Source organism: Streptopelia decaocto (assembly GCF_964273445.1).
Source record: "Streptopelia decaocto genome assembly, chromosome: 2".
In the NCBI taxonomy this organism is placed as follows: domain Eukaryota; kingdom Metazoa; phylum Chordata; class Aves; order Columbiformes; family Columbidae; genus Streptopelia; species Streptopelia decaocto.
The window spans coordinates 69,828,242-69,852,793 of record NC_138655.1 but is presented as its reverse complement, the minus strand read 5'-3'; the positions used below and the strand labels follow the sequence as shown (position 1 = coordinate 69,852,793).

The following is a 24,552-nucleotide window of genomic DNA, read 5'->3' as shown; positions in this document are numbered from 1 at the left end:
TCAGGCAGGGGTGCAGACAGCCTACCAACACCTGGCTGGTGTCAAAGGCAGGCTTCTAGGACCAACAGACCTGCTTTGGGGAAAGAGGGCTGGTGAGCAAAATCTGTGTGACAAACTGAGGCAAGCGGTTTCATGAAGAGGCTCTTATACTTCTGCAAAATACACAGAAGGTAGAAGCTCAACTACTTTGGAGGAATATAAAAACATATCCTGAGCATGGAACCCTGCTGTTAAAGTTCAGAAGAAACAAGAGCAGGGAAAAAAGGGAAGAAAAAAAAAAAAAAGGCAAAGGCAACTATAAAGATTCTGGCAAAAGGAAGACTGAGAATCACACAGATCCACTGCTCAGTGGGACAGCAGACCTGGTAACAACAGGTGTGGAACAGTCTACAATACTTGGTAACTTTTTTGCCTTCCTTGTTTTACTGGTAAGGTTTACTCTTGAGTGTCCCAGATTTTAGTCTACTGGCAGAGTCTGTGGGAGTAAACATCAATGTGCAGTACAGACAGATTGAGTCAGGGACCTCTTAAGACACTCGGATGTATGCGACTCCGTGGCACCAGATGGGAGGCATCTGAGGGCGCTGAAGGAACAGACTGATCTTACTGCAGGGTCATTCTCTATCATCTCTGAAAGGTCATGGTGATCCCAAGTGTTGCATCAGGACTAGGAAAAAAACAAAACAAAACAAAACTACCATCAAGAAGGAAAAAGAGGATCTGGAGAGCCATCTGCTAGTCAGTCTCACTTCAACCCTTGTGAAGATTATGGAACAAATCCTCCAGGAACCTACAGACATACACAAAAAAAAAAAAAGGCAACTGGGAACAGACTCTCCAGATTCACCAAGGGCACATCATACTTGGCAGATTGCTTTAAGGAGAGGACTGGTTTGATGAACAAGAGGAGAACAGTGAGTGTTGTTTACCTTGGACCACCAGGCTCTATGGGTTTTGAACAGCAGTACAAAGTACAGCTGACAGACATTTACCAGTGGTGTCCTTCAGAGGTCAAAACTGGAGCTGATACTGGTTAGTCTTCACGAGAACCTGGCAGATGGACTAAATACACGCTCAGCAAAGCTGCTGGTGACACCCAGCTGGGAGTGGAACATGCAGATGATACCTCGAGACAATACCCTGGAACAGCCATGGGTGGCCAGTCCAAGGGATATCCAACAGCTACAAAAACAGGCAGGTTGAAAGCCTAAAGAAGTTCAACTAATGCAAGTACAAAGTCCTGTACTCAGCATGGAATAACTTTATTATCTGTATAGGCTGGGTGTCAACAGGATAGGAAGCTGCTCTGCAGAAAGAAACCTTTGGAGTCTGATGGCAACTTTCACATGAAACAGAAGTACATTCTTACAGCAAAGAAGGTCAGCTGCACCTATAAACAAGTCCAGTAACCACAGCAATAATACGAAAATGCATAGGTTTAATAATTGCTTCTGCTACTGAGCAAAGTAATAAAACTGAAGATTTTTGCAAAACCAGGTATTTTTTCTCCCTTCAAAATATTGGATAATAGAGAACAAAACCTGTATGCCATGGAAGTAAAAGGAGTATTAAAAACACCTTGGAAAGAGTAGAAGGCTGTAACTTATCAAGAATAAAATGAAAGGAAGAAAAATGGGTATGTTCAAGTCTTATTATTTCTGAAGGTCAAGCAATTTTTTTTTCCTCTGACAAAAATCAATGAGACACTTGACACTATAAGAAAGGTCATCTTTAAAATTACTTCTCATATAAAGTACATTGTTTCATTTTACCTCCTCTTTTACTAACACAGTTGGCATGGGAAAGAATACTTATTTTTTTCATTTTTTCATTACAACACATTCAGTCATTTTTATCTTTAGATCAATTTCATTTTTGTTTATACTAGTGATCAGTCTTCAATATGACTTCGTAACAGACTTGACAAAGGACTTCATCACTGTTATTTGGCTAAATCAGGATTCTACATCAGATGTGGCACCTAAACAGACAAAGCTGATGTAAAATTTCTCTTCCAAACCTTCAGATATAAATAGACTGAAGTTGGCACAAAGAAAGGGCTCATCAAAATCCTGACACAACATTTGCTATTTCTAAACTACTAATATCAATTTAAACCAAATGGGAAGTGATTAACTGAACAGCATCTAAAGAAAGATTGATGGCCTACATGAAATTGAATTTTCAGATTCTCAGTCTATTTAGTAATGAGGGAGAAGAAGTTGGCATACTCTAAAGTAACATATTAGGCATATGTATGGATTTTTGAGCAAATGCCTAAAAAATGAAGCAAATGCAAGCTGTCAATATAAGCATTGCTTAAAACTCCATACATCTGAACTACTAATGAGGCTTATCCAGTTGAGTATGTCTATATTTGAAAACAGAAGTGATGCCAGCACTAAACTCAGGTTTCAGAACCACTTTGCTACTCTGCTGGTGTGGTTTTTTGTGTTTTTACTGGCCCACGCTCTGCTAAACTGTTTTTAGTACTTGCTTCCAGGAAGCTCATCACCATCAGCTCTTCAGTAAATAGGTCAGTTTGATGATAAACAAAGTCTTACCTAGTTTCAATGATATAAAAAGCATTCTAATTCTAATGTTATAAAAAGCATTCTTAAAAACATTCTAATCAGAAGGTCAATCTGTGGAAAACAGGTGTATGGTATGTCATCTTCACCGAAACATAGACACATCTGGTAAACTTGACCAGGCAAAAAAATATTCAGAAGTTCGAGGATGCCAGTACTCTCTTCTGCTTGGAAGTTAACATAGAGTAGTACTCTTCATGGAGCTACACTTGTGTGACAGATTTTGAAAGGTTTCAGTATTCAAAAGGCACCTGTTCATTATAATCCAGCAACAGGAAGTTCTGAAGAAATGATGAGAGAAAACAGCTCATTCTAGTTTGAAGCAGTATGAGAACAATTCAATAAATGTAAACCTACTCTTCAGAAAAATCTGAGAAATGTGGGTCAGTAAAATCAATTTCGATTTTTCTTGCTCTGTGCAGAAAGACTACACTTTCAATTCATCAGAAGTGAATTTTCAATTCAGAAGTCAACGTTTTAAATTGACCATTTGAAAAAAACCCTATCAATTATGTTTCTAAAACTGGTAGAACTTGGAATGAAGGAAGAATAAAATAGAAACATAGGAGTAGCTAACTATACTTGAAAAGACAAGGATGAACTTAATACAGAAAAACAGAAGTTATGAGTTCCTAAAGGCTTTCCTAGAGTTAAACTAGCACGCATAAATACACTTACAAAAGTGGAAGCTCTTGTGAGACGAAAATCTGGCTCATCACAACAGAAAAGCAATGCCAACAATGGAACAACAGGTATGTACTCCACCCACGGTTTTGTCAAACTGTTTATAACTGTATGGAACTAAGTCACTGTGCACTTGAACCTCTGATTCGACTGATTTACTTACCTAAATAGTCTTTACTTAACCTTTAAACTTTTATGATTAATTCTAATTACTTCTAAGATACATAGTAAGGAAACAACATTCCCAAACTGTGTAGAAATGCTTTCAAAAGCAAGCTCTTCTTCCAGCTACTGCAAGAAAACTAAAAGACATTGTTATTTTGGTGCCTATGTTTTTCAGAAACATCTTAAAAACTGTTTCCAAAAGTTAAATGATTGTAGTTAATTTTGCAAATTAGAGTACTTAACAGTTTCTCCAATGAGTTTGTAAGCAGCATATATTATCTTGATAAAGTCTCCTCAAAACTTTCCAAGAAATCTACCAAGCATTTGGTCATCACTTTCAAGGAATTCCCACTACTTCACAATCCTTCCTGATTCTCTTCCTAATTAGCACTATTCAAATAAAAATTATAATTTGCAGATTAATAACTACTTAGTATGGACCCAACGTTAATTATCCCAGAAATATAGTTTACCCTCATTTAACAAAGATTAAATATGTGAAAAACAATTGCAGGAGGGACAAGGAAATGGAAATGATCAAACCCAAGACAAAATAAAACCAACTAAGATTACCTACTCTGGTAAAAACAGGATGGCCGGTACGATCCCTTCTGTAGGGCCCAGAAAGACCTGCCATGTGAAACTTCAAAGCATGATAGCAGACAGGTCTAGTAATTTACTACATATACTACCTGAAACAGGCATAAATGCAATTCAGAAGGACAGCAGGCCATCCAGACATGTAGTTAGTTTAATACAATAAATTATGCTAATGCTGCATTAACATAGTATACGTTAGTTCAGTAATTAATACAGTATATAGTATTTAAATACTGCAAATGTTTCTAGAACACACTGAGTAAATGATCAGAGATGTAAGTAGATCAGAAACTGAATAAGTACCAATACCACTTTCATAAAATTAGAACAGTGTAAATTTCATTCAATCTCCAACTGACTTCAAACTTACTGCTGTCAGATAGTGCAAAACATTTTAAATATAGCTCTGACATGGAAAACTTATTTAAGGTGAGATCAGAATTAATACAAAAAAAATAATGTGGAGAAACGACATGATTACAAGAAAGACTGTAAAGACTTATTGAAAAAAACTTAGTAGGCTGACAAGAATTCACCTTCGATAATGTGGCAACTATTTGCTTTAGTAATCTTGGTGCTAGATCTAGATTGGCAATCTTGAGACCTGTTGCCACTAAAAAGTAACAAGTGATAAGGTAGAAATAAAGATGGTTTTGTGAACTGGAATAACAAGATTGAGATGACACAATAGAATACGCACAATAGTATGCAATGGAGTATGTGACTTTGCTGTCAGCCGAAGAGTTTCAATAGTGCAAATGCTCAGAAGGGTGACACTCTGAGCTGCCACTGTCACCCAGTCATAGATAAAAGGCCAATAAGATTTTTGAATGAATCATTTAAGTGTTTTCCCTAGGTATAAAACCAGAAACCATTGTATGACACACCACTATGACACAAGGGAAGGGCAGAGGGAGAGCTGTGTAGTAGCAAACAAGACGTTTCAAAGCAGAACCCTGGGGATTTGTAAGAGTCCACTGCATGGGCCTGGACACAGTGATCCAAGTGATCCTTTCTACTCCCAGTCTTCCAGCCTGGAATTTATACAGGAGCAAACAACACAAAGGCCTAAATTAATTGCTTCCAGAAGCAAATGCAGATGCCAGACCTTTGTCATAAAACCCCTCCACACCAGCTCTGAGTTGGGCGGGTACGAGGGAGTTGTTTTTAAGTTGGTCTTTTAGGAGAAGAAAAAAAAAAAATCCACACTCACAGATTCCCCTAAACCCAAATTCTCCCAATAGATTGCTTTTGAAAATAAAGGATTATTTACAGAACTCCTCAAATTAAAATCTTTGAAAGGCTTTCTTATGTTACTTCTTTTCCCCAACATAGCCAATACTTTTTAGACTGACTTTAAGAAAGCCCGATCTTGCTTGAAGGAAGAAAATGCAATGGGGAAGGTTTCAAAGGACCAGATGAAAAATATTTTAATCATATAACAAAAGATCAAAACCAATTTGCTCCACAGATTTTGGATTTACATTTCTTTTTGCAACATTTTTTGCTATACATGAAGAAGAATAAATAGATCCAGGAGGGAGACGAAACATTCCCTATCAGAATACCGCTGTAAATATTACAAGAGCTCAAGAGGATAGCTAAAATTTGGGAACCAAGAATACAATAAGAGTACAAAGACTACTGCTGTCGATATATCAAGAGATGAGATTCACTTGACTCCTATTCCGTGACTTTAAAGTAGCTTTCAAATGACTGAGGCAACCATTTCATTTTTCTGTCTGTTCTCCAGGTTTAATGAAAATTATCTAAAACCAGACAGATTTATTCAGGGATCCTTCACACATTTCTGTTCTCTCAACTGCTTTGAGATTTAAAATATGCTTCTATTATGCCCAGTGAACAATCAGTATATATTATTTAATATTGCAAATCCTACACAAAAACGCCTATGCATCTTCTTACAGTACTGATTCAAATATTAGGTGTATATCATTAGTTCAATTTAATTACAACATATAACAAAATGAATACACAGATAGATACATATACATATATATATACATATAGCACCTTGAAGCTAACAGCAGTAAGTTTTTGCATAGGCATTCAGTTCTCGGGTATTACAGTAGCAGCAGGTGAGTTCAAACCACCATTATTCAAACCTTTTCCTTCTTACATTGAACAGCAGATATTGCCTCTCCTGACAACTACACAATAGGCAATCCTTTCAGGAAAGCAGATTTATAAGCCGACAGACAGTTATTTCTTTTCCCGAAAAAACTGCAGTCTTAAATTGGGCTACTGACACCTCAGATGCTGCAATGGAGCAAACATTCCTCTTCCAAGCCACAGCTACTTCACTTGCACGCTCCAGGAGGGCTACCAAGTGTACTTGACTTGGAGTAACAGGCACTGAGAGAATACAGACAGTATTTTCATCAGTGAGTACCAGAGGCAGCATGAAAACAATGAGCAATTCATGAGTGAAGAGCTTTTGTTATTAACAGCAGCAAGAGAGGATTTTAATGTCAGTGCTAGCAATGCACCAAGCTCACAAATCCCCAACGTACGATAATTAATGCCTGAAGATGCAGCAGTAAGACGTGTTTGAGCCTCTGCTATCCTTCACAGAGGCCTGCGGTGGGATTTTCTTTCGTGTTTCTTTCTGGAAGATTCACAGTTGGTGACCCAGCACTTAGCTTTTCAGTACAGCAACACTCCTGTCAACCAGCACCCCAGAGCTATAAACTGACTTGGATCTTCAATAAATCCCTGAAGAGCTGTGTGCTGGCTGGTCTTTCAATCCCAGCACTACAGGACTGGAAGAGGAAAATCCAGGTCTCGTTGGTACAGGTGTTCTAGGTGAAAATCTCAATTTCCTGAAGAAAAACAATTCTGTCGTGTGAGCTACAGATCTTGCAAGCTCACCATTACTCAGACAAAACTTTTATTTTAATTAAGTAATTTAAGCTTCCCTATAAGAGCTAAATGCTGGTTCCAAGGCTCTTCTAAGAAATAAAATCTGAACTACCCAAAATTTATATTACAAGGGGATAGTGCCACAGTAGTAGAGATTAGGCTATTACTATACTATTTGTTGTCTGCAACAAAAACCTGTAAACACTTCCACATATTTTAGATACTCAGGCTTGTGACATGATGTAACAAAGCATGAAGGCTTCCAGCCAAAAAGCAGCATCACTTGGCCTTACAAGACATATGTTCACTAAGACCAAATGCATACAGTCAGTCAAGAATTTCTAATAATCAAAAAGTCACACATTCCACAGACTAGTTTAAATCATCTGACAGGTGCAAGATGAATAAGCTATAAGCAGAACACACCAACTTACATGACTTCTTCTGAAGTTAAAATTCCTGCTGAAGATAAACAGATTTACTATTGCAAACAATCTGTTTAAAAAAATCATATGCACTAGATTAGACTATATGGAAGTAAAAACAAAGTAAGCTGTTCCGTATTCTCAATGCTCATATTTTTCATCTTCCTTTATAATGCTTCTGCATAGTCCAGAAAATCAGATTTACTTCAAATTTTTTTTTAAAGTTCTACATTAAAATGTCAAACTGCAAACTCAGTTTTTTTACCAGCTGAGACTGAAATAAAATGAATACTATCCTTATCAATAGATCACTCTTCATACAAATGTGTCAAATACCCAACAGAATTTTCTGCAGATGATACTTTCTACAGTCTGCACATGTCAACAGTTACAAACATCAGGTTGCATTTGCTTTTGAAGTATTTTGCAGAAATAAGCAGATTCTTCCTGAAAACACTGATGGATACAGACAAAGGGGTTTGGAATTTACTCTCTGCTCTGGTCTTAAGATAGAAGCGAAGAAAACTAGCAACTCAGATGTCAGTATTAAAGTATTAAAGTATCACAAATTTCAACGAGAAATTTTTGACTACTTAAAGGTCAGAAGAATTCGCCATCACCAAGTTGGTTACATATTTTTCATAGACAAAGACCTAAGCAGACTATAAACAGTCAAGTGAATAAATATTTTATAAAACCATTTTTGATATTTCCTCATATTAGGAGAAACTGTTAGATCTTGCAAGCTAAGCCTCAAATGTTTCAAAACATCCAATCTCCATAAAGCTTCTGATTATTATTTAGATATGTATCAAAGCCAAAAGTTAGAGTGGAATAAAATTGTTCATTAATTCCTCAAACACTTTTAAAGACAGCACAAAATTACATAGGCAAATAGTCATCATTAAGGATGAATCACTAATGGGCAAGAATTTGAATTAAAGAAAAACAGAACTGGCTAACTAAGAAAAAAAAAATATTATAAAGGAGATTTCTGGAAACGTAGGGCAAGTAGTAGTAAACTCCTTATGTGAGTGACTGCAGAAACCTCTAATCCTGAAAACTTTCTGTTGCAGATTAAAAATTCAGAATGGGAACTTGAATAAATACTAAATAAATACACTCAAAGAGCATTTTCTCTCTGCCTTCAATATATGTGGAAAATATTACAAAAATTAGAAGTGTTCCAGAAGAAAAGCTTTGAAAACAGTACACTTAAAGAAAAACTGATGGTATGTGCTGGGGCCACATGGTGTTTATTGTATAGAAGCTGGCTGAATTCTGCCTGTAGTAACTGCAGAACCTGCTGACAAATCGAATACAGGCAGATATCAAGTGAAAAACTGCTGAATAGGATAATGCATGTGACTGAACATGAAGACTTAAAGAATTAGGAAATATAATTTGACAAAATAAGGATGACAATCATTTAACACATGGTGGGCTATACTGTCTCCAGAAAAAAAAAAAAAAAGGTAAAGAACTCAAAGGTTTTGTTAACAAGTTTTGCTTGACACACCTTTAACAAAGATGCTGCAGATAGTGGGTTTTTTTAAAATATATATATATATATATATAAACAACAAAAACACCCACCACACACACAAAATCCCAACAACAACAAAAAAACACAACCCACCATGCCTAAGGAAACACAAAAATTCTAACCAAAAGTAGCTCAGCAGTTTTTCAAGACTAAACACTTTTTGAAATACAGAGAAAACATCAGATCTCTATCAAAAAAAGAAAAGCAACCCCCCAAAAAATCAGAATATATGTTTGCTTCTTTTTCACTAGAAAGAAAAGGCTGATCAGGTACGAAAACAAACAAAAAGGCAAACTAGCATTGCCCAATTTCATGACACCTCTATGAAAATTATTGCAATGTTTCTCACAAAAACTTGTGCCCCTTTGCTATGCAATATAGCAAATATGCTTGCTATATGCAAATATAAATTCTACACAGAAAGCAAATGGCTGTATTTATACAGACAGGCCATATAGCTATTAAGCATACAGTCACACATGAAGTTTGTTTTCACATCATAGAGCTGTCTGCTCAGCAGGTAACTTTGGCTGCTAACAACTATTTTGTATTAATATACACAGTATTGCATTAAGGATAAGATTCTTCACATCCATCTTTCATTTTCCCTCTTACTTATACTCGATTGTTTTAGATTTAGTTTTTCTTAATTCTGTCTTCCCAGATATCCCTGACAAAATAAGCTTGAGAAATGCCATGCTTTAAGTTCTTTATTTCCATAGACAACCCATATGAGTGTACATATGGTATAAAAAGAACTACTTTTCTTCAACTATCCATAAGTTTGTCCATGTAAAAATCTATTTCTAAGGCAGACAATGCTTATATTTTGGGTTCTACTTCGGAGAGATAAACCAGAAGAAAAGAATTTGGGATCATTTTCAAGACGGGACAAGGAAAGAAGAAATCGAAAGGGAGAATTTGCTACAGTATTTTGCAAACAGCCCAATACAGCAATGGCTCCATTTCCAGACTAAAGGATGGGATACTTTCTTTGTCCCCATGGCATCTTGGTCTCCAGCACTGATACTGATATTTCCACAAGACCAGAGCTTAAACTCTGGAGTTCAGACTTCGAGTGAGCTAGAGGTTTATATGCTGAAGCACCTGTGATGACTAACAATACAAGAGAATTTACAGAATTATCAGTACTGTCTACTTTGAAATGTTGAAAGGCTAATTTTGGGACATTCTCACAACAGACGTCTACTCTCCTTTTCCTTTCCACTGCACTTTTCCCTTGGATATTCAAGCAAGCAAACTCTCCTTAACTCTCAGGCAGGCAGCAACTCTGACCAATTCTGTTCTGTGCACCAGATGCACCCTCCTTCCCCCACTATTCTTACGTCTACATCTCCTAGGTTGCTAGCAAGCAAACAATAATGCAGAGACAAGCCGAAAAAGTGATCTTCTGTTGCTGCAGCAATCAAGACTATTTAAGAAAAGGAAGAGGAAAGAGGAGAAGTAATAGTTAAAACCCCACCTGTTTAAGAAATAATCAGCTACCCGTATGATTCAAAAAACCTTAAGCACACAGTATTCACCTATCCAACACATATGTCTTTCTGTAACTGTAAAAGCAGACAGTTATAAATGATGGACCTAAGCATAGGAATCGTAGTTGACCACGGACATACACCTAGCTTATTATAAGTTATCAGCAAGCAGAGCTTCCACATTCCATCAGGTGGTAGGGAAAAAACTCAATTTGACCCACCCAGGTCTTGTGCCAGTCCTAATACAAACCAATGAAACCATTTTTACAGTAGAAGTCCCCAGAAAATAAAAATACATGAAAAAGTTAGATCGGTATACCAAAAATGTCCAAAAAGCACAACTTAATAGTCATGAAAGACTGGCAGAAATTTGATGGGAAAAACAAGGCAATATATGGCCAGCCAGCAGAATAAATTTCAACTGCACAATACTACGATTATATATAGGAAAACAAAACAAAACAAAACTAAAAGGACTAAAAAGGACAAAAAATCCAGTCTCTTAATTTCTTTGTGAACAACTTTGTCCTCTCCCTCCTGCCCCAAGCTAGATGTATTAGGTAACTCTATAAAAATATTTAGAAGCCAATTTTTCAGTATTCCCAGACAAACTAAATGCTGGCTACACCTTTTCTCAGACTCATCTCCAATTCTACAGTAAATATTTTAAATATCTTCATAGTCACTCGAGTAGTACTTCCAATTAACCAAAAAAATAAAATTAATACACCAGGTAGACTTGATTTACTGAAACTTAAAAACACAAAATATGAACATTGAGCTGAAGAACATGTTGCATTTAAATCCAGCCAAGTGTGACAAAGAATATCTTAGTTTCATAGTTTTTTCAGAATGAACTTTTTTCTGCACTCGGGACACAGCATTATAAAAAGCATACCACGATTAATGAGAGAAAATACAACAAGAAGGAAAAAGGTCTACATGAAACAGCCAGATATAAATTTAAAACAGCTCTTGGGTAGCCCTATCAAGTTACTGTAATCACAGAATCACAGAATGTTAGGGATTGGAAGGGACCTCAAAAGATCATCCAGTCCAATTCCCGTGCCGGAGCAGGAACACCCAGATGAGGTTACACAGGAAGGTGTCCAGGTGGGTTTTGAATGTCTCCAGAGTAGGAGACTCCACAACCCCCCTGGGCAGCCTGTTCCAGTGCTCTGCCACCCTTACTGAGAAGAAAGTTTCTTCTCAAATTTAAGTGGAACCTCCTGTGTTCCAGTTTGAACCCATTACCCCTTGTCCTACCATTGGTTGTCACGGAGAAGAGCCTGACTCTATCCTCATGACACTCACCCTTTATATATTTGTAAACTTTAATAAGGTCACCCTTCACTCTCCTCTTCTCCAAACTAAAGAGACCCAGCTCCCTCAGCCTTTCCTCATAATGGAGATGCTCCACTCCCTTAAATTTGTGCACTGAATTCCAGTTTGGATTTCCAAAGGCAAAACATATCCACTGAGCACTTCTCCCAACTTTCAACTTCACCAAAAAATAAAAACTGACATTCGTGTTCACATTTGATCAAAAGCAGTAGTATGGAAACATAAGCTGAGTTCTATAGAAAAAAGCAATCCTGTTTTATCAACAGCTTCAAAAATACACTTCTTTAAACAAGAACAAACCTACCATGTTTTGAGCTCCTTTGTGAAAGTACTAGAAAAAAAGTAAAAACAACAAAAAACCCAATAAAACTGAAAAAAGTTTTCACTTAGATCATAGAAAGTATTTAAACGAAGTCATTTTCACAGAAAAATGCTACATTTTCAGCATTCTGTAATAAACACTTTTTCAGTGTTGCTGTATTGTATTTCTTAATTCTCTAGAAGAAAGATGGTAGATCCACTCACGTGCTAAATTTCAAGACTATACTCTCACAGCTACTGATTCCAAAAAAGGTCTTCCATCTGGTTTAACTTGTAAGTTTCCATACTAATATGAAAAAAGTTTGGCAAATTTAAATGAAATAGCCATATCAAGAGATAAGTATTGCATCAGTAAGGGAACAAAGTAAATAAAATTTAGAATTTGTTATCTGTTGCACTGTGCAGCAGTCCAGAGAAATCTGGAGCGTGATATGTAATTTAAGTCAGAAAGATTATTTATTGAAAGAGTTCATTTTTTTCCTAGTTATCGGTAAAACTATTGCTAACAATTTTCTGCATAGTTGCATAGTGAAAACAATCAGTGTAGCATTAGATATGGCAGATATGTATTAAGCATCACTAAATTACTCAAGTTCCTTCAAATACTCAGGTGTTTATTACTTTGCACCTTTTTTCCAGAAGCTGTCAGGTACTTTGTAAAAAACAGCTAATGTATTTGACACATCATTTTTTGAAGGTATGAAGCTGGTAGCGACTTAAGCTTTTTTACAATTCAAAATTCATACCTGACTACAAGCCGAAAGAGAAACAGGTGAAAAGGTTAATGTGTCAGAAAACATTAGAAAAGGGAGTATGATGGAACATTTGCAAACTCAGCTATGTGTAAATTGGAGACCACAGTAATACAATCACTTTTTAAAAATTTAAATTAAATCAGATAGCTTTAAATCCTCTTTTGTGCTTCAATTAATTTAAAATTACTTTTCAGTAAGTTTTCTGAAAGATATTCAACTTCTCTGAAGATACTAGAATCTTTACAACAGAGAGCAGATATGCCTGAGAGGCAATACTACTTGGTTAGATCATGGTTAAAGATTCACCAACACCCTACTGCATGAGTAGTGTCTACTCCATCTTCTCTCTCATTCCAACATGCCAGCCTTCCACTTTGCCAGCAAAAATTTACACACCAATGAAGAAACTCAATCAGGGAACTGATACAACTGAAGAATAACCAAAAACAATCCTGTTTCTTCAACCACACTAGTCCCCCAGTGCAGACCCAGACCAGGCAAGTATTGCACCCAACAGCGGCTACTTCCACGCAAATCTGTTCCTTTATTAAACTTACGGTAAGAGTCAACAACCACAGAAGTGGTGTCTTGGCTACAGCAAAAGAAATGTCAGTGGAGCTACAGCTTGAGATCATAAGCAGGGAAGTCCAGAAATAAAAAATTTGCTCTTTCTTTTTTTTACCCTGATTTTTTAATTCTGAGTAGTTTCAGCTATTATTTAAAGGTACTAGGCAGTAATTCTGGATCTGTTTTTCCCTCCCCCGTAAACTGATGCTTGTCCAAGCTACACTTTTTAAGCACTGAAATTAAGAGTACATGCCAGGTTAAGATCTTTTGAAGTTGACTGGAAAAGGATCCACTTAGCCCTGAACCAGGCTTTTTCCTTTGTACCTCACTGAACCTGAACTTCAAAGTTGGCCCCAATGAGTTCTTCAGAACTCAGTCTGTGAAAACTAATCTTATGAGAGGTCCTAACAGGTTTGCAGGAAAGAAAAAAAAAAAAACCAAGGCGGAAAATAAGCACAAAATGCCAATACCAAGGTTATCAAGTGGAGGATAACATGCAGCATACTAAATATTACTACAACTGAAGGGGTTAATCTTTTCTGCCAAAGGAAAAAGACTTGTACCACAGCTTTGCCCATCTGTCTCACTAAACTATGGCTCCCCATCTTCTTTCAATCAAGCTTAAAACACCAGTAGCAAGTGGGAGACGCACACAGAAAGAAAGCTTAACAAGAAATTAGTTGTTAAACCCCTCACTGTGCAGCTAGTGACTACACAGTGGTAGTTTAATAAGTCCTCTCTTGTCTGACAAGGATACTTTACGGGAACTGTGTTTACTGTAGCAACACAGAAAATAAAAAACAGGCTTTTTTTAGTTCAGCTGGATTGAAAATTGATCTGAATTCCAGCTCATCGGCCTAGATCACTCTTTTCAAGATGATATCATACTAAGAAAGTGAAGTTAAGTTTAGGAGAACCAAAAACGAGGTACTTTACCCACTTGGATATTGTATTTTTCAATACCAAGGCACAACCACAGTAGCTGATAAATTAGGCTTGTACTCATATCTAAAGGGATTCTTATGGACACCTGTTTATGAGCTGCGGACAACTGAACTGGTCCCCCAGAACCCTGAAGGAACAGAAACATATGGAATACGCAAAGACAAAGTAGTAGCATATAGGCAGACTCTAAGCACTCTTTGCTGTCAGATACATCCACAGCAGATGGACCTCATCAAAGCATAAAACTCCTGGATCACATTTTGTACTAACCTCCTCTGCAGGTTTACAGCCATCTGCAAGTCCACTAGCACTGGTGGCAAAATCCCAATATATTGCTGTAGAGCGCCTGTGGTAGGAACCATAGAGTAACAGACTGGCCTAGGCCATTCTGACATGAACGTAGAAGCAAAAGAGGTCTTCCATCCACAAGGTCTTAAGGCTGTCCTAGAAGAAGAACAGAAATTCAGATAAGTTCCAGACTCAATTCTGGCAGAGTTTGAGGTAAAGAGGAAGAGAAGGAAAGTTATCCAGCATTTAAGACTTCGAAATCCAAAATCCTATGCAAGGGAGAAGGAGCCAAAAGACTGCATCTAAAAAGAGGCAGTGAACTGAGCCTGTGAGGAAAAAAACATATGTAGGGTAGAGTGGAGAGGTGGAACAAGTCATCAAAATTTTTTAGCCTTTCAGATGATATGATTTAAGTGGGAGGACTGCCTGTCCTCTCAAATAAGCAGTTATCTATTTTTGAGTTCTATATATGTCGCCCTCTATCCAATCATGAGCACTTAGCACAAACAACAATGAATTGCTCTTGATAAGGCTAGAAAACAGCCTCCTCAACAGCACACGTTCACATGAGCAGCTCCCCAGATGATCATTCTTTCAGACTAAATTTTCCCATACATATTCTAGTTCATAGATGTAGGTTTTTTCACATTCTCTCCTCTCGCCCACAAGTTAAACATTAGTATTTATGACAGCTTTTGTAATAAAAAGGTGTTATTAAACTAAAACAGACCTGATGCTTAAGAAGTAATGATTTTTTCACTTCTAAAAAAAAGTGACACCTGAAAAACTATGCCTGAGCATTTCCAAGAGTTATATGTTAAAATTTTAGCAATATTGAATTAATTCCTTTAAATCTGTTTCTTTAGCTAGTTAATACAGCAACATCTGAAGAAAATTCTAAGCGGCTGAAAAGTAAATAAAATATCTTAGCAGATAAAAAAGCAGACTTTTTCATTTTTAATGCAACTGTAACTTGTCTACACTTAATATTTAGCCATATGTTATAAGCTTATGTGTTGTATTTGCCATATTATATATGAGCCTACTAAACTATTCAGGTTTATCGCTCTACCTGTTTAAGCTGTTAGCTTTATGTATTGTCTGTCCAGATTAAGTTATGTAAAAGGGAGGAAAAAAATAAGATGATGACACTATAACATGACAGTACAGAGGAAACACATGGTAAAGAAAGCCAAGATTGGCAGTAATAGGAAAGATGTTTGTCAACCACTTATTCTGAAACACATTATTATCTCAGTACTAAGGCAGGTGAAGTAAGTGTAATATGTGGCAGCTCCCCTTTTTTTGTAGAAAGAGAAAAGTATCTCAACTCCTAATTTTGTTCTCCATTCGAAGACAGATTACCAAAATACTCATAAAGCATATTAATGGAATAGGGATAGCAACCAGTTTTACATCCACAGAAGTGGTTTACAGTCTGAATTTTACAAGAGTAAAAGGATCTCCCAAGGCTAAGGATCTCCCACAAATAATATCAATTTTTACCAAATCCCAAAAAAATGTGACATTTCAAAGGGGTAGGAAAAATACAGATTCACAAGATGACTCAAGACATACCCAGCAGGACAACTAACATAAATTATGTGATTGTTACCTTTCTCAAAGTGTTAAAATTTAAGAGATCATGACAATTCTGAAGAGATCCAATCACCTTTATCAAAGCAAATTAGTCACATCCTTCTTCAGTAAAACTCGAGTGCTTTACGGAGGTGGAGAACACAATCCATTTTTACAGATGGGGAAACTAGTACATTTCTGGATAAGTGGCTGGCAAATCTGGGAGCAATTTTTCTTCTATCTATTCAAGAATTTTAACTAGTATCTATCTATACATCTATCTGGTTAGATGAAGTGATTACAAGTGATTATTTTGCTAATTTATATTTTTCTTCAAAGGATCCTAAAACAACAGGCTCCTTGTTCAATGTTATTCAGACACTGGACAAAAATAGCTCTTTTAAAACACACAAACAAAATGCAAACAATGAGAGCAGGACACACAGAGAATGGTCCATGTTGCCATTAGTAAGCAAGGCACATCTACCAAGGGCAGATGTTTGCTATTTTGTAGTGAACTCCCACACACTTAAAAGCTTATCATTTCCCTTGATCTTTTCTTTGGGTTACAAAATGCCAATTCAATCATTCTTTCTGCACATACCATTTTTCTAAATCACCAGCCATTACCATTACCCTCGCGAGGCAAATTAACTGTGCCTTCATCTTTCTTGAAGTACAATAGCCAAAACTTACACAGTATTTTAACCTTACAACACAGAACAGAGCAGAAAGTTCAACTCCACATATCCTCTACATTATGCCACCGTTTATTCATGCCAATACATACACACACTTCTTTCTGAAAAATGCTGCGTTGTTAACTTTCATTTTATAATTCATGGCTTGTCCTCGATCAGGGTGGGGAATGGAATGGCAGGAACAACTTAAACAGATTTTGTCCATCTTTTATTTTTATGTTATTTTGACCTAAATGTAAAGCATTTCACTTATTCTTCTAAATCACATCCTATTCTTTCAGGACGTCTTTCCAACATTCAAGACTTTTCTGAATTGTCATTCCAGCTTCGTGTACCTGTGTTTATTCCCAAACACCTAGTATCTTCGGATTTTATAATAATCTAGTATGCCATTACCCAGTTCATGAACAAGAACAATAACCTAAAAGAACTTCACAAAATCCCATACACTATGCTTTCTTTTGCTGAAGGTGAAATACTGAAAAATAAAACTCTGGCTTACTGTTAACCTGATGATTTTACACAGATCCTAAAATAGCTTTTTTTTATCTAGGCCATATTTCCTTAGCTTGCTCTGCAAGACTATCATGTGTGGCTTTCTCCAGTCCACAAGCTTCCTGTTGTAGAGGAAGTTAGATTGGCCTGATTATGCATTTCTGATCTCTACAATAAGGCTTCCAAATTTGTTCCCCTATACTACATGTTCAAAGAGAGGACTGTCTTACTTGTAACTACACCACTTCTGTATGTTTCTACTCTAGCTGGATTTTCCACTACATCCTGTCAAAAACAAAAATTAAGACACAGTATGCACATAGAACTGGTTGGTGATTTTCTCGTGGTTCCAACCCAAAACAAAAGCCATTTTAGCCAGAAACAAGCAAAAGAAATCAAGGTGAAGATGACGCACTGTGCCCTTTCTTTTCTTGATGTAACACAGAAAAAAAAAAAGCAATAATCTATGGACACTGCTGACGTAGACAGGCAAATGGGTCAGGAGAGCTAGATACCAATAACAGAACATGTAGGTAAAGAAAAACAAGAAAGCTTCTGCTGCAATAGCAGTTTTGAGTACTTAGATTAAGGGTACCAGTAGATATTACCTTTCAGTGCTCCAAAACATGTTACACTGCTACACAATCTAGGCAGAAGAGTACTTCTGCTTTAAACTGTGCATCCAAATAGCCTACAAGACTTAATAAGTTCTCACATCAACTCCAAGTATTTTACAGGATTAATGCTAGCTCAGGATGATTCTAGACAGAGATCTCCCTTGCCAATAATTTTGACTGCCCCATTTTGTACTCCATTACGAGATAAATGTTCTGTTGTCACATGCACCAGACCCTCTGCACAGTGGGTGCCCCAGCTTTTGTAAGTGGCACCTAACAACAAATAAAGGTTTTTTTTGAAAATCGCCTTTTCAGGGGAATCCAATACCCTGAGCTTTTATTTAAACCTAAACCAATTTTAGCCAGCCACTCTGATATGCTGCCCAGATTCACAGCCACAGTGTTTGTAGAGTGCAAAATATAATTGTCTCATATTCAAGTAAGTGTCTATACTGAACAGCCTCAATATTTGCATTCCCATTATTCGGAGAACTTCCTTCTGACATATTTAATGTTAATAACAGCAATCATGCAGAGCTACTTACGCACAATGAAGAACCTATTCCTTATTGTCACTCTCTACCCCACTTACCACTTCACCTCTTCCTTTTTAGTCATGCATTATCTTCCCATTTCTGTTTATTCAGTGACACACCTCCCCACACACACAAAATCACACAGCTGTCATAAAGTATGCAGCCAACTCTATTTCATCAGCTCAATTTTCCTACCAGCTCAGTCCAGTGGTATGACCCTGCACATGGTCAAAAACACCAGAGCAAGGGAGTGAACAGGAACGCATGAAAAGGACAGAAAATTATTAGCCTGTTATGAAATTCCAGAGAAAACAGATTTACAACACTGAGAAAAACACATCTGCTACCTGTTGGTCCTGAAGTGACCAAGTATATATTTTAAAAAAAACAAGCAAAACCCCAAACAAACACACACCCCCCAAAAAAAACCCCAACCCATGCGCCACCAGTTTTATTCTGTAATTCTCCATGGCTTTTTGTTATACAGAAAAACAGCAAGGAAAATAACAATTTGAATAAATCTTTCTTCATGGAGAATATCCAAAGATTTTTTTTTCCTGCATGCAATTTGTCAGAAAATAGACAATAGGTTGTTCATCAATCAAGCAACAATTCTGGCAAATACATCCATGCAAACAACACAGCAGCGCCTTCCTCTCACAGGCCTTCTGTCTTCTGGGGACACTGACTCAAACCAACACAAGCCAATACTAGCACTGTATGAAAGAGACCAAGAGTGATTGAACCCATAGGGCTTTTATTTTAAAGAAAATATTATTTTTAGAAGTCAATTGTAAAATTCTTCCTCCTCCCCTGTTCCCAAATCAAGACTACAGCAAAGCTTGTTTTCACTTCGTTTGAGAGTACTACACTGCTAGAAAGCGTAAGGAAAAAAAATAATTACCAGACAAGGTACTGCTCTCATCAGTAAAGTGTCTACTATCATATTCAGCATCATCACCAAATCTCTCTAGACTGTAAAAAATATCTTTTTCATAATTCATACTACCTACACAGAATTGCACAACCCAAAAAAAAGATAAAAGGTACCTTTCATAACCTCACAACTGTTCTCCAGAAAGACAAAAAACAGATTATTTGCAAATCAGGAGCAGAACTGTAAAGATGCTGGAAGTCTTTCTATCTATCATGATTCAAAAACATCAGTAAAGCAATCACCAAAACCAGTTTGTTTTGAAAGCACTAATGTACACCAGCCTCAAGTATGAGCACAGAGCATCAATGGGCTGGGCATGTTTGCCTTCAGAGGGACTATCAACAAAGAGTTGTGTGTTGACTGCCACGAGCTGGCAGACACGCTCTGCACCTTCTCTTCAGCCACCAGGAAACACTACCCTCATTGTTTCACAAGTATGCAAAGCAACCAGCGCAATTCGTGTGGAGGATGTGAGCCACAGTGCAAAATGCATTGGACACCTCTCTGCCCTTTCAATGGACAAAGCATTCACTATGAAGGAACACAGAAGTCAAGAAAATAAGATCAAGTGTCAACTACGAGTTTTCTGTTTGCTTCGTTTGTTTATAAAGAGTGGGTAATTTAGTTTTTCTGTAATATTTCTATTATAATAGGCTATCGAAAGTTAGACTGAGCTGTACTTCCCTCTGAAAATCTCCACCTTCCTATCCTATTCCACAACAGTTTCAAACAACAGTCTTGTTTTTTCTCCCCCTACTTGCAAGCTCTCAGGTGGGACCAGCAGCAGATGCACACCCCTGACATTACAGGTAACACATTTCCTGTTGTCACGGAGGCACCCCGAGGTTAGTTTAAGGGACAACAGGGTCCAAAACAACTTTTATTAAACCGGTGAGAAACAGGGTTTTAGCACTCCAAAAGTGACTTAAATACAGGTTCGGATATTAGTTGAGGAAAATTATTAAGGGGCAGCAACTAATACAACAGGTGGTCCACAGAGTGCATGCACGTGGCTTCACTCAAAACAATGCTGGAGCCACCCCTGAGTCCCAGAGAAGTGCACACTTGCCTGAACACGGTGTGGGATTATTTTAAAAGAGATACATGTACTCGTAGTGAGTACGGGAAGTGTACACTCCCGATTCTGCGGGGGTAAATTTATAATACACTCGCAATCCTGCGAGGGTTAATTTACTTACACGTGCAAATGTGCACGGAATATTACACGTGCTTATGTGGAAGCACGGGAGGAAAATACACTCGTGATTGTGCAAGGAAATAATTTATACACGTGCTCGTATGGAGCACGGAAAGTTACGTGTGCAAATGTGCACAGAAAGTACACGTGCAAATGTGCACGGAAAGTATAAATACACTCGAAATCCTGCGAGAAGTTTTACTCACACTCGTGGCGGCGAGGCAAGCGGAGTCTCCATCCCGGGGACGGGGGCTCTCGGCAGCAGCATCTGGCTCGTGCTCCGAGAGACCCGCGACAATGGGCAGAGTCTCGATGAGAATCCCGTTTTTATATTGGCTGATCAGATCTGACTGTAGGCATTCCAGAAGCTTCTCTGCACCCCCACACTGGCTGTGGGTGCCCCTGAAGCCTCCAAACATCCCCCACACTGGCCGCAGGTGCCCAGCGGCTCAGTGGCGCCTCGGCACTCCCTTCTCCTAATGGCCCTGGCCAGGGTGCTCTGGGGCCAAACAGAAGAAGCTGTTAGCCTCAAGTAGCAGAGAGAGAGGGAGATGTGCCTACTCCTTCCATACTGAAGGAGGGAGGGGGAGAGAGGGGGGTTTGCATTCTGCCACACCTGCATACAAAGCACTGACTTTAGACCTCACTGACAATTCTTCACCATGAGTCACATGAAGTTCAGGAGACATCAGATAATTAATTATCACTTGGTGTAACAGATTGAGTAGTCATATTCCTCAAAATATGCGAGTATGGCAACAGCCTTAAACCAAGCAGCAGCAACTAGGCAGAATCATCAACTCCCTCCAGTATACCAGCTGGCATTAACCTCAGCTACCTATACAGACACGTACATGTGCATAGGTATGCACACGAAGTGTATTTATTAATTTAGTTGTTATGAATATGACTCAATGTCCACTTTCAGAGTACTCTTCTTCACTAGAAAAAGCATAGGTGACATTAACACTGGAAAACAAACATAGTATCCCTTCAACTGAGAAAGATGAACCTTTCTGTTTAACCTGTTCTAGTCTTCCCTGCCTCATCAGGCAAAAAGTTCCCAGATCTATTGAGGAAAAAATCCCATTTAATTATGAATACAAAATAGTTAAATGCATAACTACATTAAAAAGCAATCAATCACAGCTGCCCTCATAAACATTCAGTAAAATTGCATGCCCTATGATGATCAATGCTTTCTTCAACATTGAGCAGAGACCTTCAGGAAAGCTGCCTGCTCTATTCACAGTATGATACTTGACTAACAATCTGTAATCTTTCATTTTCTGATCTGATAAAAAACAAACACACACATGCCATGATCTAGTAAATGGACTGGAGTTGGACCAAGGGTTGGACTTGATGATCTCTGAGGTCTTTTCCAACCCAGTCGATTCTGTGATGAAGTAGGAAAGCTCACAGGGGGAGGGTATGGGAGAGTGGAGTTTAGAAAAAAAATGCACCCGAGGTATGGTCATACCCAGTTTCTCCATTTCCACTGGTAATTTTTAATAGAACTATAGAGAGTGAGATGATAACTACAAATATTTCCCATTACCTCAGAAATGATCAGAGGGATGCAAAAATATTGACAGTTATGCTACTTTAACAGTGTTTAGAAAATCACAACTTCAGCCTTCCAGAGGCCAAGAAATCAAGCCTGTAAGTGGCAACAGACAACTGTGGTATAATAACATTAGAGCAACTCTGTCCTATACATAAAGGGAGCTACAGAATTCTTCTACTTCTTACCAAAGCTTTAGGCTTTTTGAAGATCAAACAGAGTATTATAGTGTGTACTATAGCATATTACTTCAAGTGAGAAAAGTGAGAGGGGGGTGTATCCAGGCAAGATCCTAGGACCTCCCATTCACAACAGGCAGTATTTGAATTAAATCAACTGGCAAATTTGTAAAAGCAAATGTCAAATTTACACAATGCTTCTCAACATTTACAAAATATCTCGATATAATATTTTCTCATGAAGATAATAAACAAAGTGCTAAGTGGTAGAAAGTCCCCAAAGTAAAACCACTACTCCACACATCTAATTATGTCTGTTTAGACAATGAGAAATTGTTTCTTCCAGCACTCTGGCATAAGAGATAGTCTACTGTCTATTCAGCTCTGTACCTTAATAGCAAAAGAAATAAAAACATTGGAGTCTTTATTCTAAACCAAATAATTTATGGCTGTATGCACAGCTTAAAAGGGTTATTTATATGTTTACTAACTTAAGAACCAAATGTAACCATTAAAAACCTCACAAATCAAATAGGAGGTATCCTCTTGCAAGATGTAATTAGCACATGTTAATCAAAGAGTAAAATAAGAAAATGGTATTCTTGTCCACAAGCTTTTATGAAGCCCTATATTATCATACATTACATTAGTCCCTTAGTATGTAATTAAAATATTAGAGACAGCTGTTTAAGAGGTGAACAAGCATATCATAACTCCAAAGTCCAAAGTAACACACTGCTTATTAGGAGGACTTTAACTCAGGGAACAGTAAGCTTACAGCACATAAAAGTAAACCTTCAGAAAAAAACACCCTAGAGCACATAAGTAACATGTAGAACCTCCCCCAGGAAAAAAAACTCTGGCCTGGGGAATCAGTTCTTTGAAAATATTAATGCTCTATTTAAAACAAAAATGTTGTGGTGAGGGAAGAAACATAGAAGTGAAGAAGGAATAGTTTGTTGCCTCCTGCCAGTTTTAAAGCATTTCAGTAAGACTGTCTGTCAGTGTCAACAGAATATGTACCCTAAAACAACAAACTGCTTGAGCAAGCATATGCCTTCATACACAAATGCTAAGTCTCCCACAGAAATTCTAGTTTCTGGTATCTTCATCTGCCTCCAGGCAAAGCTCTGCTGCTTCCAACAGTATCTGAAATTTGGCTGAGCTGACAAATTACTATCATTTCTCATTTGCAAGAGTAGGAAGATCACTTTCACCAAAAAAAAAAAAAAAAAAAAAAAAAAAAAAAAAAAAAAATTATTCTGTTCTTTTAAGTAGAAATAGGCAGGCAAACATTTTCTGGTTTCAGGTGAGATAATGGTCCCTATTTTCAGGAAGTTTTGTTTACCACAAAGGAACACAGGAAGCACAATGTTATCAAGTTTCCAAAACAATGGATTTGGTTAGTAATACCTATCCTAAATTCCTCCTTGTCCCTTTCTGTAAAATCAGTAACAGGGAGTTGAAACAGAATATCGAGAGCTATTAACACTGTCATAACACGGGTGAGGAAACTGCAACAATAAACCAATGAATTAGCTTTTCTAAAAAAAGCACTCCTGTTTTAATGCAGCCTTTGGCAATGCAGCAATCCAGCAAATAATTTTCCAAATGACACTGCAAATCCTAAGGTTTCTTCCTAGACACACTCTGTTCCACTTAGTTTACTGATGGCTGAGCCAGTCAGCTGTCTGCACAGCCTTTCTTTTTACAAGCACAAACCCAGAAGATATGTCACTATGCAGGGAACAAGGTATGCAAGGTTACATATACATCATGCCTAAAATTGAGTAGGAAAAAAAAAAAAAAATCAACTACACTAAAAATCAGCAGTGCAGCTCAAGGAATACATAATAATGTCCCCTAGTCCCTAAGCATTTGCTTCGATCCCCACACTCCTTTCTGACATCATCACATTTGGGTATAGGTTAGAGCTATTTTCTGTATTGCAGTACATTTCTGTACTAAAATTTTGCAATATATTTCATAAAACATGCCTAAAGAAGGAAAAGAATGGCCAGGAAAAGACTGTTTACTGTAGCAGCAGTGGCAAACTGGCATGCTCATGAAGCTAACCACCTAATTCATTAATTTTGAGACTGGCCATTGTTGTTAGGCTAAATCTCAACAGGCC

At 37.5% G+C, this 24,552-nt stretch overlaps 1 protein-coding gene across 3 annotated transcripts in view; it reads right to left on the bottom strand.

Annotated features, from left to right (window-relative positions):
• GALNT1 (polypeptide N-acetylgalactosaminyltransferase 1) overlaps positions 1-24,552 on the bottom strand; it is a 90,421-nt gene that overhangs the window by 49,446 nt on the left and 16,423 nt on the right. Inside the window, exon 2 of one of the 3 annotated variants that reach the window (XM_082046927.1) lies at positions 14,593-14,766. The exons of 1 other annotated variant lie outside the window; for it this stretch is intronic. The gene's annotated coding sequence lies outside the window, so the exon portion shown is untranslated. The remainder of the gene's footprint in view (positions 1-14,592; positions 14,767-24,552) is intronic. One more of the 3 variants, XM_082046928.1, reaches the window with a different exon arrangement.